We start from the raw sequence: 17,882 nt of genomic DNA, 5'->3' as shown, positions 1-17,882 counted from the left end.
GTCTCAAACCACAAGATAACTTCGGGGGGGGGGGGGGTGGGGGGGTGTGGAATCAGTTATTTTGTTACCTCCCTCAATCAGTGCAAGCACTAAAATCAGGATGGGTGTCAACTTGCTAATACCTTACTCCAAGAGTGTGACACAACTGGTGCCAGGACTGCCAAAATCACCTTCATGTGATACACAGGAATCAAATGTGCCAGAACAATAAAGGTGCATTGGCATATCAGGAAAGACAGAATCAAAAAGATACAGCACGCTTTGCCTGTGGGCTTTGAAAAGCCAAACTTTAATAGCCTGCCATTTCCACCTGGATGCAGCTCAGGGTTTCTATCCAGAATGCTGCTGTCACAGCCGAGGCTGGCTCCTTGGAAGGCAGTAAACAGGACACACACTGTAGTACCAGGGGCTTTCCAGCACTGCCTCAGGAAGGATGCATCAACGCTGAAGACTCATTGCACGTTTGACAAATGGCATTCTCATGATCAGGCTGCCACCTCCCCAGGGCAGGTTCACTTTCCTCACTTTTGTGAATTACCTGCTCTATCTAGGGATCTTAGTTCATCAAAATAACAGGCAGCACCACAGTCCCTAGGAAGGCATAGAAGCAGTAAGAATGCAGCAGGGTCTCCCTTGCCAAAGCCTTTGGGAACACAGCACTCTGGGGATGGGTAAACATCTACATTATTGCAGCCTGAGAGCTGCTATTAAAACAACACATCTTGCCTAGACACAATGGAGTAGTTTTCACTGAAAATTAGTATTTCAGCAGAAGATAAAACAAAAAGCACCGCTTAAATGAAAACACATGAGGCAGAGCAGCTATTGTGAAGGCAGTACAGCAGAGGTAATTGCCTGCCACACAGATGAGCTCCAGGCAGGAGAAGGGTTCCACCACACAAGTTCCATTGCACCAAACAATCAGGAAAATGCCACTTTAACTTAAGTCATGGTTGCTTTTCTTTTCATCATCAACATGAAAACAAGGCCCTCATACAGGATGGGAAGAACAACATCTGGGCCTAAGACAGAAACTTCATCAGATCTTGTAAGGTAAGCAATGTAGCACCCTGGGCAGCACATGGAAGGCCTAAATCCTTTTAGGACTGGAGGAGATATTTGTTCTTCCCTGCTATGGAAGAAAACAGAATATGCAGTTGAACCATGTCCAAAACATGAACGTGTCCAGCCACCTACCCAATGCCTCCACGCGCTCTGCAGTTTTTAATCTGGTGCCTATTGTGTTGAGATCCAGCTTCTTGTGGAAGGAAAAGCTCACAGTAGAACACTTTGCACTTGTCTCAGGATAGAAACATTCAAAGCAGAACAATTAATTTCTTTCCCCCTTCCAGATTTCAGATGTTCCCACTCAGCACAGGTCTTTGCGTCTTGCCCCAAAGGCCACGCTGTTCTTTTTGTGCAGCTTAAATTGCTAGCTTTCATGTCAGAGGTGGCTGAATTTCAGTAGCAAAGGAGATAACTTCCACTCATAACAGAGCCCTGATCCTTCAGAACGGGAGCAAGTATCAAACCAAGGAAGGATTCCCTGCTACAGTTAAGAGCATATCCCAGCATACCCAGCATGTCCTGCCATCCCCAAGGTGTAATGCCTGGAAACATCCTTGCCACATGAACCAACAAGGAGGGGAGAAATTATGTCAGTGAATTAACACAGATTCTGTTCATTTGCCAGGAATACAAAGATGGCAATGTCCACTGCACAATCCAGTCAGCTGCCATCACTGAGTCAGCTGAGGGACTCGGGGCTCACAGCCAAAGGAAAAAAGCAAAATGACAGAGGAAGAGTGCGTTGGGTTTTTCCCCTGTACATGAAAATTGCTGATTGCGTGTAGTAGCAGCAGGAAGAGTTGCCATATGCCTGACAGGAAACTTCAATGTAGAGCTGACCGATGTGCTCAGAGAATCCAGCTTGATTGCCTGCATATTCAGGTCCTTTCTTTTTACTCCAAAAGCAGCCTATATGCTATGCAAGACCAGAACTCCCATCTCATTTCTGCTGTGAAAAGCTGGCGGCACAGAAAGAAGGCAATCATTGGATTCAGGCATGCTGGAGATCTCCTGGGGAAGATAATTCAGTTCAGCACCAAAACCAGAGGCTGTAAAGATCCCCCGATCCCACTGAAAGCCTCCTCCCCACCCCAACTAGGCTTATTCCTTGACTTTTGATGCATGTTTCCTTTTTGTGTGCATCGAGAGGAGAAAACGATGTGTGGAGGGAGTTATCACATTAAGATACAAGTGAGCAACCATGACAAATCGTTAAAAAAAAAATCAGTTTAAAATAATGCATCCATTATTGACTGTTACAGCACCATGCACTGGGATAGCTTTTATGTTCAAGTGACCTGACAAGAAAAGGAGAATGGAGCTCTGTTTGCAGTGTCTGCTCAACATCGACAGTGGTGCCTCGTTCCTCTCACCACTGAGGCACCTTGATATCAGCTCTTTGCTAGACAGTTTACTTGCATTTCAAGCTCTCTAGTGCCCTAGCTGGAAACACTAGACTCAATCAACAACCCAGTTCATTCGTTGCTGCTCTACAGCACTTCTGGGTACAAAAATCTCTTAAGCACTTTGAACTGGATGGGTAAACTTTGCTTACACCTATTTTGCAAGTGTGGAAAAGGAGACGCAGAGAATTCCTTCTACAGTTATTAGACACCCACAGCTCTGCATACCTCCCAGAAGCTGACAGGTTGGACAGATGGGACAACACTGGGAAAAAGGAACCTATTGCACAAATACCACAAGAGGATTTGCAAAGAAAGAAAATTCAAATTGATACTGAAGACAGTGGGTTTAAACAGTCTCAGCCTTAAAAGTTCTCTTAGCCTGAAGTTCACAGCAATAGCAGCCATCTTCAGTCCGTCTGCTCTTCCTTCTGTTGGTCTAAGGGGATATTATTTGTTTGATGTTAAAAACAAACCAACCAAAACAGTGATGCTGTTCTTCTCTTTTTATTTTGGGAGCTGCAGTGAAGCCAAGCGAGAACCCTCTCACCCCTTGTTTACAAAATCTGGGGGAGAAAAAAAAACAAACAACCAGCCAATAGTTAAAAAAGTGAAAGAATCACAGAAGCCATCAATATCAACAGTTCTTGAGAAGGAAGGGCTTACGTTTGGTCCAAATATAATGTTGTAAATTTTTGTGGACAGCTCCTCTGAGGGTCCCTAGGCAGAATGCTGGGAGAAAGAAAAGATAAATCTCAGATGAGAATCTCCCCCGTCAGAGTTCCCTTCTCCATTTCACAACGGTTTTCCCTTCCCCATCATGAGCTATTCCTGTATTCATCTGAAGACCAGGGAACTGCTCCCATGACGTCAAAGCAGTTTCCCAGCAACAATTAATGAGGGCTGTCCACCACAGGGGTTTCCTGAAAAGCTAGCAAGGAATTATCCACCTACTTTCTACAGTGTCAAGATGCAATAGGACAGCATTGAACAGGAACTTCTGTTAACCCTTCCATGGCTCAGAAGAAAACCCTGGCACAGTTCCCACTGACACATGTCCTAATTCTTTCAAAGAACCCCAAACAGAATTCCTTCCACCTGAACCCATCCATAATGAATTACCACATGAGGTAAGAGACACCTGCAGATACAGAGGTGGCAACCAGGCTCAGGAAAAATGCACAGTAGAAATAGCTCTTATCCTCTTGCTGGCACACTTCTCTTATGCCATGCCTGCACCAGTTAGAAGCATAAGCACAAAGATTAAAAAGCTGACTGAAAGTGCAAGGTATTCCCCAGTCTAGCTTACCATTTCTGAGCTCACCTGGGCTGGCAAAGCAGATCCTCAAACTTTACTAATCAGACCCAAAGCATTCCAGTTCCTGGCAAACCTCCTTGGGAGGAAGGCAAAAAGCAGGGCTGCTATCTACATCCCCCCTTCTGTTTTCAAGGCTGAAGTTCCTGCTTCTCACCATGCTGGCAGAGGATACTGAGCCACCTGACACACTAAGTAGCCAAGGGGTACACAGCAAATACAAGACACTGTGGCTGTTTTCCAGGTGGGATCCAGAAATTGATTTGATCATTGAACAAAGAGGAGAGTGATGATTAAAAGAAAAAAATAATCAACTTTATCTTTTGGCTGCCAGATGCAAGAGTTGGACTTGACAGTGAAGGGGGAGTCTGAAGAGTGCATAAGATATGCCCCTTCCTACTTTCCCACAGCCTTCAGCAAGATGAACTCAGTCGTCACCTGCTGAAGTGCTCACCATTCATTGCAGCAGCTGTTGTTGCTGTTTGCAGATCCTCAAGCCACAGGTGATGCTTCCAGTTTAAATAAGCATTTTAGAGACATGAAGGGAAAGGAAACAGGTCCAATGCACCTGAATGAAGATCCTGCAGTACAGTAACTGGCTAATACCTCAAGCCCAAGAAAACCAGCTCCTAGCACTAAATCTCAAATGAAGGGAGCATCATTTCCAGTAACTTGTTTTTTAGGCAAGACTGGATGATGAACATGTATGAGAAGGAGGTAAAGGCAATCCAAAGTCCTGATTCCACTAAACCCAAACCCAATTCAGTGATAGGTTTAAAATAATTTAAAAATGGGGTTAATATATATGTGAACACCAATATAGTCCTACAGAACACTGAATTGCATAAGCTAACCTGAAAATGTCATATGGCACATAGCCAATTAACTAGTCAACATTTTTCATCAACTAGCCAGCTTCAGACAAGTAAATCCTTTAACATATAACCCAGCAGAAGAGCAGTGGGTATTTTGCCTTTGCAAAATGAACAGAAACTACCCAGGAGCAAGCTGCATGAACACCGAGCTAAGACACAAGGACAACCCATGAGTCTGTCACAGGGAACTCCTTAATGACATGGAAGAGTACAGTATGCTTATTGGGGATTCCCCTGTCTCCTGTAGGTGCATCCCCAGCATCAAAAAAAGGAGAAAGGAGAAAGCTCATCTCACACTCTCAAGTCTTGAATGAGATCACAGAGCCACATATTCATTTTAGTACAGCACCATTTTAAATTAACCCCATCAAGCAGCAGAAATCCTGTCACTTACTTACCAGAGATGAATGATGTCAGGTCCCCATCCCTGAAACACTCGCCTGCACTTATACCTACACTATATTTCACATGGTGGGGGTACGGGGAGACGAAAAGAAAAGTCTCTGGTCAATCTTTCTCAAGCCCAAAATAATTGAAGACTTATTCTAAAAATAAACTCACCGTGGTGGTTTTGCACTCTCAGCAGGTCATCTGTTCCCTGATTTCAACAGAGACTTCATTGCCACAACCAGTTCAAGAGGAATTTTGCCAAGATAATACTGCTTCTTAGAAGCCCCCGCCAGCTCTCAACCCTGAATAAAATGCTAGCGATCTTTGCTGCTGCTACAGCAAGCTAATTGCTCTGACAAGCAGCTCTGAAGCAAAGCAGAGCCCAGCTGTTCAGAGGGATGTCATAGAGAGCTCTGCCAATAGCCACATGCACACCCCCCTCTTGCTCTCGTTCAAATACTTCAATGGAACTGCCTCCGCACAGCCCTGAGAAGGCTTTAAAGACACAGCATCCTTCCCCTGTCAGGCACTGGAGCAACACAAATGTAAGTGCAGGAGCAAAGAAGAGATACCACAGTAAACATCAGCATCTTCCAGAAGAATTCAAGTGCATGGACTACACTTTGCAGAACGCCCTACACATGCCAAGGTAGGTTACAGGCAGCCTTGCTTCACTATCATTGTTGCCATAATGTTTTCAAGGGGTCAGTTTGTTAATGGTTTCATTTCAATTCAGTTATTTTTTCTTTCTTATTTATTAGTGACTACATACTGACAGAGTAGGAAACAAGAAACACAAATGGCACTAGAGAGGTTTTAAACCTCTCACTTGCTTAAATTTTCCCCAGAAAGTGATTTTCCATCCCAGACCTGGTGAGTCTACAGGCACACAGGCTGCGATCAAGTCTCCTGTACATATACTAAAATTTACTCTCAAGCGTGCAAGGCAGCATTGCCGAGCATGGTGCACAAGCACATCCTGTCCCTCGCTAGGCTCAGAAGTTGCTTCTTGTTGGATTACGGAGATCTTCCAGCTACAGCCCTAAACACTGGTCAACAGCAGGTAGGCATCATTTTTCTTCTGCGTCAACAGTTCCTGCCAGGCAGGAGCCCATCCTAGGCAAGGGGCAGCCAGAGCTGAAGAGCACACGCTCTTGCGGGGCCAGTGCTGACTTCAAACACGATCAGCTCGGTCAGCAGCTGGTCTCGAGGAGGTTCCTTGCTCAGGCTGGGCTCTGGCAGTGCTGGAGCTGGCAGCAGAGCAAGGGGTAGCAGGCCTCACAGGGCAGCTGTCTAAAGGCAAAAGCTTTGAAGAGAAGGGAGATGAAGATGAGAAGGCAGGATCAGCCTTGGGCTCAAGGAGATGGAGAGGCTGAAGTGAGGCAGTTGCAAAAAGGTTGAGATGCACTGCTTTAACTGACAGCATCCATTGCAAATAGCATAGTGCTGTGCTGGTAAAGCCTCTTCAGGACTTGCCTTTACCACTTTTGCTAAGTTAATGCAGTTTCTTCTAAACGATCCCCTGCTACAGCCAAAGAAACAGTCCAATAAAGCTTTTAAAAAGCAAGGAGACAGACAACAGAAACCTGATACATTTCTGCTCCATGACAAATAGAGGTTCAAGTTTGTAAAGCAGCCCTGCTGTGCAAAGGACTTAAGTTTAAACGTATGCATGAGCTTCTGTCTCAACCCGCTTCAAAGCCTTCTGAATCAGGCCTGTCATGCCCATGCAGAAAGCAGGTGAATGTTCCTGGCCAGCTGTCCTCCTCTTCCTGCTGAAACTGCTGTGATCCTAGCTGCAGAAAACGGCTCCCTGCTTCTGCCCACAGCAACACGGACATTTGAAGAGGGCGTCTGGCTAGAGAACCAGAGAGAAAGGAATGACAGAGGGGCGAGACAGGGGGTAATAAGACAAAAGTCAGTTGCAATGCTATACCAGTGTTTTCAAGTGGAGGGACACAATTAATCAACCCCCACATAGGCTGAGTGCAAAGGTTTCATGGACGTTGTATGAGATTTCCCCAAGAGAAGGTGCAAGAAGACAGATCCAAAGGATTCAAGTTCCTTTTATGCCTCCTATTTCTGGCCACTTCAAGTTCTTTCCTCCCAATTCTGCAAAGGACTTTCTAAATAAAGGTGCCTGTCCAAGGAAACTGAACCATGATCTCCCAAGCTCTTTGAGAAAAAAGTCACCGCTGTCTGTGCAGTGCAAGCTTGTAGGATGAGGGCCTTCAGCTGAGCTCACAGGCTCTGCTATGGCAGTTTCTCAAGTCTGCTGCACAGCAAGCCCTGAGAGGTAGCAAGTGACTGTGTTTGCAACGGCTCCATGGATTGCTTAGCTGGAAGTCAGTCTGGACATTCACGTCCCCCTGGCAGAAAGCATGTGCTCAGAGTGACTCCCTGTGGCAGCTGAACCCAGCAAAGCTGCAAGATTCAGAGATTAGGCTACAACTCAGCATCAGTTTTTAACTCATCTATTTTGGGTTTGTTTATTCCTGTCACCTAGCACCCAGGCAGGCACCTGGAGTTCCAAACCTGGAGTTCTGAGCCCTGAAGAAGCTCTGGCAGCTACTTTGCAAATGAGGAAGCAACAGAAAGGGACAGAGGAGTTCAGATTCAGGAGTAGTCCTTCAGCATGCCCTCCCCAGGCCAAGGATCTTTGCTCTATGTAGACAGAGCCTTAAAATCTCTGCAAAACCTAGTGAAACTAGGAGCTTTATTTTGCTAAGGAGCGTCTGTGGTCTGCTGCATTTCGACTCAGGATCACTAAGGACAGTTGCTGGCACACTCTACTCTGGAACCCCTGCAGTGGCAAGATTAGTCCTATAAAAGGAGGGAACTTTGGATGCTGTTCTTCCCTTCTACCAGGTCTTTCTGTTTTCAAAGATGCCCAGCTAGCAGAGCATGTTACACAAGCAAAAACATACAATAAGCTTAGGACCCTCTGTTGAAACTCCATTGTCACTTCTTAAGATTGATACTAAGGCAGAAAGAGAAGAAGCCTGAGCCTGCAAACCTAGAAATCTCTAGCACTTAGATGCCTGGCAGCCGGCTCAGCAAGGACAAATTTCTGAGAAAGCCTTCCAGCCCTAGGACACAAGCACCTGCCCTAGACAGCACAGACACAGCCTCCTGTGGGCTTGTCCAGCTCTTTCCAAAAATCACTGCCCATTGTCACTATGAGTCGGCAGCACTTCATCTTCATGAAGCACGTGTGTGTGAGAGGATTTCCTAAGCTGCATCTTGCTCCTTAGATGGGGAGACAGTAAATCCTGCGTGGGAGGAGGAGGAGAAGGAAGAGCAAGTCAGCCCCACCAGCAGCCTGGACAAAGCCATACAGAGAGAGCTCCTGCCTTTCACACCTGAGAGCCATTTGCTTATTTATCCCACTTGTGTGTGTGTGCACATGCACACAATGAAACTAGGTCAGTGAAAGCAGGGCACAGAAAAGATGCAGCAGCTCTAGGTATTGTCTCTGCTCCCAGCTTGCAGGGAAGCTGCCTATGCCTAACATAGTAGTATCGCAGAGCAAACAAAAAAAAGCAAGACGACATGTTCCTTCCCTCCCTCCCTGGCATACATGTATCAAATGAGCCTGGGCTCTAATTTGCCCTGCCCAGCTTCTGTTGAGAGAAGACATGTCAATTAGGTAGTGGATATAATCCCATCAGAAAGGGAAAAAAAGTCAAGACTCATGACACCAAGCTGGTGGGATGGCACTGGTGCAAACCGCCACCATCAGCCCAGGACTGGGCTCCCCCATATGTGACAGACATACCAGGTAGCCTACACCAGACACCTACAGCAGCTGGAAAGGGAGAAGAGCATTACCAATGGACTTAAATTCATTCATTTGCCCACCAAACCAGAAAACTCCCTCTCCCCTTAGAAAAGGGGAAAAACCCAAACAAAAGAGCCTGGGACAGACTCCTCGTTGCAGGCATATCAAAACACCAGTGCTCTCACTTCTACCAGCCTCAGCCACCACAGCACCATGGGGATGAGAGAGAGAAAGGAACCCTCAAGCAGTTAGAGAACTGTATCACAGACTGTTCTTTGGGCTGGAACTGACCTTGCTCATTGCATCCAGCAGCAGGCTGCAAGCGATCATTAATTACTCAAGTGTATATAGGTAGAAACACACACTCCAGACACCATACACTTCCAAGGACATTATGAGCATGCAGACTGCAGGAGAGATTTGGAGAGCTGGCTGCCTATGTGACTCAACTTCAGAGTGCTGCCAGGTATACACCAAGCATTTGAGCTAAGGGATCAGCTTGGACAGGAAACACTTTTAGGCAGACACCATAATAACCACCACACATGGCAAGTCAAACATCTTTCATAAGTCCTCCAGGCCACAGGCTTGTTTTGTTTAGTTTTGCAGGAGTGTGTATGCAACAGAAAGACTTCTTCGTGTTTGGACTCAGGATGTGGGAAGGTTGAGAACTGCAGCACACTGCTGCTGGGAGCTACCTACTCTAACATGTCCTGTGAGAACAGCTCCATGAACATCCAGAACCAGAGCAGGCACCCATGGAAAAGCTGAAAGCAGGACACCAGCAGAAACGCCACAGTTGGGGCTGCAGAAAGGATGTTCTGGTCTTACTCATCCTTTTCCATGGGGCACACAAGTGGAAGAAAGGGAGAACAGCCAGGATTCCTCATCGAGACTATGACCACCTCTCTCCACATAAGTCCTACAACCAGCATGTTTTTATCAGGCCCCAGGTCTCCTCAGAAGAGGCCACAATAAAGGAACAAGGGGTAGATTGAAGAAAAAAAAAAAAAGAAAAAAAAGTACCTGCACAGTGGAGACTCCACTCCCAAAAGTCACAAGTCAGAGTTGTGAGAAGGATAACATTCTGAGGAGGACAGAGAAACTCAGGCCATCAAGAACTCTGAATGGCTTCTACTACCAGAAAAGAGACAAATTTGGGTTATGTCCAAAGAAGCAAGATCTAAGAGTCAAGGCCTGGCCTACACTGTCCTCAGTTCATCCTGCTGCTGGGAATCAGTGTCACTCCAAGTGCTGCAGGAACACACATAAAATAAAGGCACCTGCTACTCTTGCACACCCAGGACCTAAAACCAACGTGATGAGAGGGGCGGGACTTCTGAAACTAAGAGAAACAATACAAGAACGCTTGAAGAAGCTTACTTGGCCCAAGAGAGAAGAATTTGGAAATTAGACTGTAAGGCAGAATTAGTACTTCACTTTGGAGCCTAGCAGAAAAAAAGCACATTGCCCGAGACTTGGGTTTCATTGGACTAAAGCATTTAGCTTAGCAGTAATCACAGCTGCATTTTCACAGCATGCTGCAGAACATTGCACGAGTCGCCTGCTCAAAGCCATAGTGCTCGTTGCAAGCTGCATCTACTGCACTTCGGCATTTATAAACATGCGCTGTCCAGTCCCTTGCTCAACTGCTACTGGGACTGCCATGCCCTCTAAATTCTATCCCCCTTCAGCAGTCCCCCCTCTGCTTTATGCCAAGAACATAAAGACATAGTAAACTTCATGTCACTAATGAGTCAGCACACAGGAAGTACACGCTTGCTCCATGCCAGCAAGACATTCCCAATGTGGGAGTTGAACATGGCACTGAATGACTTTTCCAGTTGCAGACATTTCTGAAGTGACTCTGCAAGGGGAGGTAGGCAGAGTTGCCGCCTCTGCTCTCCCCGACACCTCCTCTAGCAAGGAAGCAACAGGGCAGCTCTCTCCTCCAGCCAGACCCTTTCCTCCTCCCATTTGACTGAAAGGACAGCAGCCTCCCCAGCTCCATTAGGAAGAAAGTCCAGAAGCAGCAAGGATGCAGAGTAGCTCAATCCATCAGCTCAGAGGGACAAAACAAAAGCAAAAGAATACAGGAGAGCCAGAAGAAGGGAAAATAAGGGATAGCAGAAGAAAATATAAATGCTGAGAGACACTCAAGAAAGAAAGGGGAAGGGGCAAATTAAGTTTAGCGTATAGCTGGAAAAAAAGTTCAGAGATGAAACAACTTGCTCACCCGCTCCTTTTAAAGGCTGTGCTGCCATCTCTGATGGATAAGGGTGCCTGCACTGGACATGGCAGGGAAGAACAGAGAAGCATTTTAAATTTAAAAGAAATGACCATTTTCTACTAAATAAAAATTAAACACCACCCCCCACCCCCAAAGAGCTTTGAGTCAACCTCAGCCTTGCGCACAGAATCTGATGCTGTCTTCTTCTCTGCATGTGCGTGCACACACACGTGCATGGAGGTGTCTTCTTCCTAGGCTGAAGCCAGTCTCCAGGCAGTAAAATAGAATTTTTATTTCATAAAAAGGGACCTTCCATTCAAATCTGGCTCAGCTGAGGATGTGTTATCATGGCAACCATCCCCTCCCTGTCTACCCCAGCAAGGAGAGTATTAAACACACACAGATCTGAATGATCCTGCACTGGCACAAGCTGCGACTAAACCCCATCATCCCCTCCAGCCCCTCTCCAAGCCGAGGCTGGCGTGATTTGACATGAACCAAATCTGTCAATGGCTCAAGACAGACACGTGGGCAGTAATGAGCAGTGGAAAAAACGTACCACACTCCATTCAGCTCCAAACACTGATAAATAATTCAGGAAGAGAAATGCCGCAATACAGAGCGCAGCATGGTTTAAAAATAGAACATGCACCGATGCCAGAGGAATGGAGGGGAAGGAGAGAAAAGCAGAGAGGTGGCATGAACTAAAGCATGTGTGTCAACAAACTGGGCAGCTTGTGGATGCTGCAGCAACCTAGTTCTATGTATTGATCCCAGCAGATGTTTATTTGCTTACCCTCTAAACTGGGAATCCAAAACTATTATTATTAACATAGCAACAGCAACCAGGGCTACCCCTTCTGGATCAGAGCCCTGCAGCAAGGCATATACCCAAAAAAAGAGAAACAGCCTCCATCCTGAAGAGCTTGCAGGAAGTACATGGGTGGAAGTACATAGAGCGAGTGTACATCTGCCCACCCTCACTCCAAGTGCAGCAGTGACTCTGCAGCAGTATGGGCACCAGCTGCCTGGTGTCCAGGGTCAGGTATAGTCCATTACCTGTGTGTCCTGCTCTGATGGGAAGCACACGTAAAGCTTATATAAATGCAGGTTGAGCTTTGAGAACTTATTTGGTACAATCGGTTTTCTATTAGGGGGTGAAGGTGAAACAAGCCTCCAATGTTTCTACTGGGAAAGTTAGAGCCTTTTTCTCTATTCAGCTGTTCTCTTCTAAATCCAGCTACCTTTAATTCAGACACTTCCACCCATCATTCATAATAACATCAGTTGCTGGTCAAGTGTCCCAACATTTATATTGCACAAAATGTATGTAATACACAAAACCATATAAATATACTATACAAACATCACCACCACCACCCTGTTAGGCAACAAGCACAAAGAGCTCAGAACGCTGTTCTCTCTGGATTCCATTGCCCTTCCTGCATTAATAATTGCATGTTAAAACAAACAAACAAACAAACTTCGTGCTAACCTAAAATATTCAACTGTCTGGACAAGTCTGCAATATAGGTATCACCTATATTTTCGTGGTGGGAATTAGGACACAGTAGAAGTGATGTAAGTAAGGTTAGAAAGGTTACTATCAGACCCAAGAGTTCCTCCTTTCAGCTGTAGAGCCTAACACATTTCACATTTACTATTAACTATGAAGACACCTTGGTCAGAGATACAGCCCCTTTATACCAGTTTGCCATTGGGCTGCTCTAAAGAAAAAGATGGTTTTTCCAGGTTTTGCAGAACCTGTGAAAAATACTTTGACAGATGGCTGCTTTTTTCTGTCCTCACAGTTTCAAAAAATAACACCAGAAAGACACCAATTTCTCCCTGCTTCCTCGTGAAGAACAACGACACCAGTTTCCCAAGTACTTGTAAGACAGGAAACTGCTGCTAAGAAAATACAGAATAAATCTTTGATAAGGAAAAATAAAATACTATCATGTACAGTTAATTCAAAACCTAATAAATCAGTACACAGAAGAAGCTTTCCCTAAATATTCTGGGTCCTCCCCCCAGAAAAAAAAAAAAACCAAACTAAAGTTGTGAAGGAATAAAAGCAAAAGAAAGTAAAAGGCCACTGAGAGGAAGTTCAATAGACCGACCTGATGCCTGCTTGTAAGGAACCTCAGTCTTAAACAGGAAATCATAAACATGTGGCTTCTCTGGTTTCAGCAAAGATCTCCCAAAATGTATTTTGCCCTAAATTTGCCCGAAGGTGAACAAAACTGTGTTACTTAGTCTTAATCACTGGAGCACTGCAAGGCAACAATAATAGTCAAGGCTTGTACAATTGTGCTGATCCTAATTTGTGTGCATCTCTTAGTTGTCCAACTAACATTTCAACATAGCAGCCACTGTGAGGGTACTCTTACAGACCAGTTAAAACCTAAAAAAAAGCCTTCTGGTAAGTGACCAGATAACAGAGAACCTATTAATGCTCCCACTAGTGGCAAGACAGAATCATGAGATCAATCCTTAGCACAGAATCCATCCACAAGACATTGATCGTTAAGAAGCTGGGCTCACCAGTTCTGCTGCTCACTGAACAGTTCATTTATTCATACAATTATGTTGGTACAACTCTCAGCATAGAGTCACTTACAGGCCAGAGGTTTCATTATCCAAGTAGCTTGTTCCCATAAGCAGCAGCTGTATCAGATGAAGCAGATTTGTACCAATACAAACACAGCATCAGGCAAGAGGGCAGAATTACTTTCACTGTACCAGCACAGCAAAGCCACACTGCTTAGGCTGCTAAAATCCCAGATATATCACACGGGAAAGTTGAGATTTTTGCCAGTACCACCTTTCCTGTTTTGGGGAGCTATGCGCTGGTGAGACCATGTCTGAAATGCACTCAACACAGGGGGTTTCATGTACATCCAGTCAGCGCCAATGAGGTAGACTGCTTCTGTAAACTCCATGTCCCTGTTTAAATGAAGCCGAACAATCTCAGTCCCAGCCTAGGTTTGAAACTGATCTGGGGGAGATATGGAGAAGGGCAGCCACGCTGCTTTTGGGCTATTCTAATTTTAAAAGCAGCTTTGAGGCTGGAGCAACTCCACCCAGTTCGGGAGGCAGAACACAAGCACCTCTCTACATTCTCCATGTTCTGGATCTTCATTCTCTTCTCTGTCCATGCTCTCCCTTTTCCCTCCTAAGGTCAAATCATAACAGAAGGATTGTGCTCAAAGCACCTGTTAATTTTGTTTGCAACATGGGGAAGCAGGCAGGACAGGATCCTATTTCCTAATAGATAGTATACCTAAAGCCTCCCAAGAGAGGTCAGTTTCTGAGATACAGCAAACACCTTCTGTAATAAAGTGGCTCTTGTGTCTACACTCAGCTGAGAAATTAGTTTCTCAAAGAAAAGAATGTCAAAGCAATATAAAAATTTTAAAACTTCATTAAAAAAATACAAGCGAGCTGCTATAAAGAGTAGGCTGCATCTGCCCACACTCAATAATCATCACCGAAATTCACTGGGAGGCAGCAGTGACTCAGCCTGCAGTACACAAAGACAGCTTGTGCTCCCAATACATAATGAAACCGGGCTTTATACAAAATCATAAACCCGCATGCGCCCCATTGACAACACACATGCAGGGGAATCCCAGCACTGACAGACAGGCGGGGAATCATCAGCCCTTCCTCTTGCTGCTGCCCACACTCAGACACAAAAACGTCTCTGCAGAAGCACACCTCACCTTTGCTTCCAACCAGGAAGTAGGTTGTGTTGTCTTCCAGCTGGGTTTACTAGGACTCAGAAATCAAGAGAAGGTTCAAAAAAAGATGGAGGGGAGTGTGATATAGTTGAAGGGGGAGGGGAAACTAACTCTGGTCCTCAACTACATCCCACTATCCTTTCAAATGTCACCTCCAGCTCTTAAAAAAAAAAAAAGAGCGACAGAGGGAAATCTATGCATGCTTTTATTAAATTGCTGTATTGTGTGAATGGATTAATCATACTTCCAGTAAAAACCTTAAGGTATACAATTACTGCAGTTCACGTCCTGCCCAATAGCCACAAGAAACGTAAGGCTTTCTTACGGATTGTACTGTTTGCTCCCACACTCATGCCGTCACATCACCTAAAAAATACATTTCTCAGAGACACTTTCTGTGCTGGCCTCCAGAACAACTCCTCCATTCAGACATCCTCAGCCTTTTTCTCAGAACCACTAGCTCCTATCAAAGCTAACTGATACAGAAGGCCTCTCAGCAAATGAAAAAAACTGTCCCATGAAATCAGGACTTCAGCAGCACAACACATTTGAGTTACAAACCCTTCTACCTGTTCACAGCAGGGCACCATCCTGTGAGCCAGGAAAGCGCAGGCCTCCAGGGTTCTTAACCTAACTCAGCTCTGCCTTTTGATGCTCAGTCAAATAATTTCTTCTCCCTGTTCTTCAGATCATCCACCTGTAAAACAGGGATTACATGCACCTACTCACAGTAGCGTAGAAAGGATTAACGTAGTAGTGCTGCAAACCCCCCTTCTAAATCCCTCAATGTACAGTCATGGGCAGAGACAGGATAGGACAGGGGAGTAGGACCAAAATGGCTTTATTATTAGCTCCTGCTGCAGCACTGACAGGAAAGGCCTCCCTGAACTTTGCCATGTTCCTTGTTTTATGTCCCAACGCTTCGCCAAGCAGGGCCACCAAAGCTCTTCAGTTTTCTACAGGCTTCCTGCAGCATGCACTTGCCTTGAGCTACAGAACAGCGAACACAGGCCAGAGAAGCTGCTGTGAAACAACAGGCTTCTCTCTGGATTGCCCACACATAAATTTTACTTTGTGTAACACAGTGGATATACACCCTCTACTCACTCCCCCCCCATACATGCACACTCCATACAAAGTCACTTAAGTGCTGACACAGAGAGAGAAGATCCAAGTCTCCAGTAAAAGCCCTCTTGCTGCCCCACTGATTCTTGTGTGGGAGGCACCTTTCTATCCTGAGGCCATCTAGCGCCCAAGTTGCCAGAACTTGGTTCTGCACCTCAAGCTTCCAGTCAGTCTCTTTTGAGCTACAAAGCCTAGCAGACTCAGCTTAACTCATTGCCACACAGCTGCCAAGCAAATGCTAACAGTCTTTTTGTCCTCATTTCTGTTTTCCCCACCTGAAGCCACCTGGTGCCACCATTCCGGTTCTAGGTATTGTTAAAGACATCTAAAGCAGCAGCTATGAGAGTTGGGGGAGAGAGTTTTTAAAGCCAAGTGGGTGATCTAGAAAGGATTTCCCTCCTACAGCAGGGTTCTGCCCTCACCACAGCATTGCCACATCAGGGACATTTTGTCCACCGCTGCTCCACGTTCTGCCTGTACTTCCTGACATTGGATTTCTCCAAATGGATGTATGTGAGAAGATTTAGGAAGTGATGGGTATGATCCTGTAGCATCTATAGCAGCGATAGGGTCTGTGTAAGTGCTTGCTGTGAGCAGTTGCTTTGGAAGCCAAGGTGCCAAACTCAAATTCAGCATCAACTGAAAGTGGGTTTGGGATGCTTTAAGATGTTACCCATTAACAGTAAATTTTGGGTTCCATTATCAGACATACACACAGTCTGACTCGCAACTGGGCATCCTCTGCTTACACAACCCCTTTCCTTGCATGATCTCAAAGCTTTCCTCCCCCATCCCCAAAGCAGTTTCTCCTAAAGGAGAAATATTTTGTTGCACCCATTGTTCAGATTGCCAGAATGCCATGGCCATACACTGAACAAAGTCTCCCATTCCCTTTCTGAACACTAGCAATATTCCTCTCTTTTATAAAGAAACAATAATAATCCAATCAACAACAGACAAAAAAGGGCAAAAAGCTAAAGTGCTAAAATCAAAACACATGCTGACAGCCAATCTCATGTCTTCAGCAAGCCACCAAGATCGCCCAGAGGTCCGATAGCAGCATGGCTCCACACCTACTTCTCACAGACAAGGAAAGGAAAGTAGGAAGGTCCAAGCTGTAAAATTCTTGTGACATGATTCAGAAGGAAGACATTACATTTAGTCACCAATTCAACCTGTCACATGAAACCAAGATGTTGGGAAGCTTGCACTGGGAATAGACACACACATTGTTCTGCTTTTGTGTTGAACTTGGATTTAATAAAGCTAGTTGGGCAGCAGACACAAGAGCTTATTGGAGGCTACCTCCCTCTAGTACTTGGGGAAACTGCATAGTATCAGCCTGGATTCTCACTAAAGTGTCCACGAGAGATCTGCGTTGCCACAGCTCTACTTAGACTACATTTATGGAATCAGTTGAAAAGCATGCAGTTCATTTAGATATCTGCACTTTCATGTTGCCAGGCAGCTAATTTCTGAGTGATCCTAAAGGAGTTATGCAGAAAGAAAAAAGAAAGATATACAGTAGATAAAGTTATACAGAAAAAATAAGGAAATACAGTAGATAATTGATGGATCTAGGCATTAATGAACCAAATTACAAGACCCTTCAAGAACTTGGCAAGATCTCTGAAATGGTGCCAGAGTGGGTGTGGAAAGCAAGAGTGTTTGGGATGTTGTAACTAGCATCATTCCATAACACTGGGTGAGTAGTAGTGTCTCTTTTGCCAGTGCTTTTCACACATTAAGCAAGTCAAATGTATTTTGAGTGCATGATGACTGCTGCATATAAGGGTGACAGTAAGTGTCTTAGCTGGTTTTCCATAGAGTGACCAGGCTTGGTCTTCAGAGCTGGGGTATCTTAATGGGCAGAGATACAAAGCAAAACTTCTTGCTAGGAAGTTAATAGTTGGCACTAATTACCTCTAATTCACAGCCAAATCATCCCA

General features: G+C 45.2%; 1 protein-coding gene across 4 annotated transcripts in view; it reads right to left on the bottom strand.

Annotated features, from left to right (window-relative positions):
* R3HDM2 (R3H domain containing 2) overlaps window positions 1–17,882 on the bottom strand; it is a 60,248-nt gene that overhangs the window by 33,448 nt on the left and 8,918 nt on the right. Inside the window, exon 1 of one of the 4 annotated variants that reach the window (XM_049819614.1) lies at window positions 15,378–15,555. The exons of the other annotated variants lie outside the window; for them this stretch is intronic. The gene's annotated coding sequence lies outside the window, so the exon portion shown is untranslated. Of the gene's footprint in view, window positions 1–15,377; window positions 15,556–17,882 lie in introns of those variants that run through there. 4 annotated transcript variants of the gene reach the window in all.

The sequence above is a fragment of the Accipiter gentilis genome, chromosome 16, assembly GCF_929443795.1.
Source record: "Accipiter gentilis chromosome 16, bAccGen1.1, whole genome shotgun sequence".
Classification (NCBI taxonomy): Eukaryota; Metazoa; Chordata; class Aves; order Accipitriformes; family Accipitridae; genus Astur; species Astur gentilis.
The sequence above is the reverse complement of the archived record's forward strand: the minus strand, read 5'-3'. Positions and strand labels throughout refer to the sequence as shown.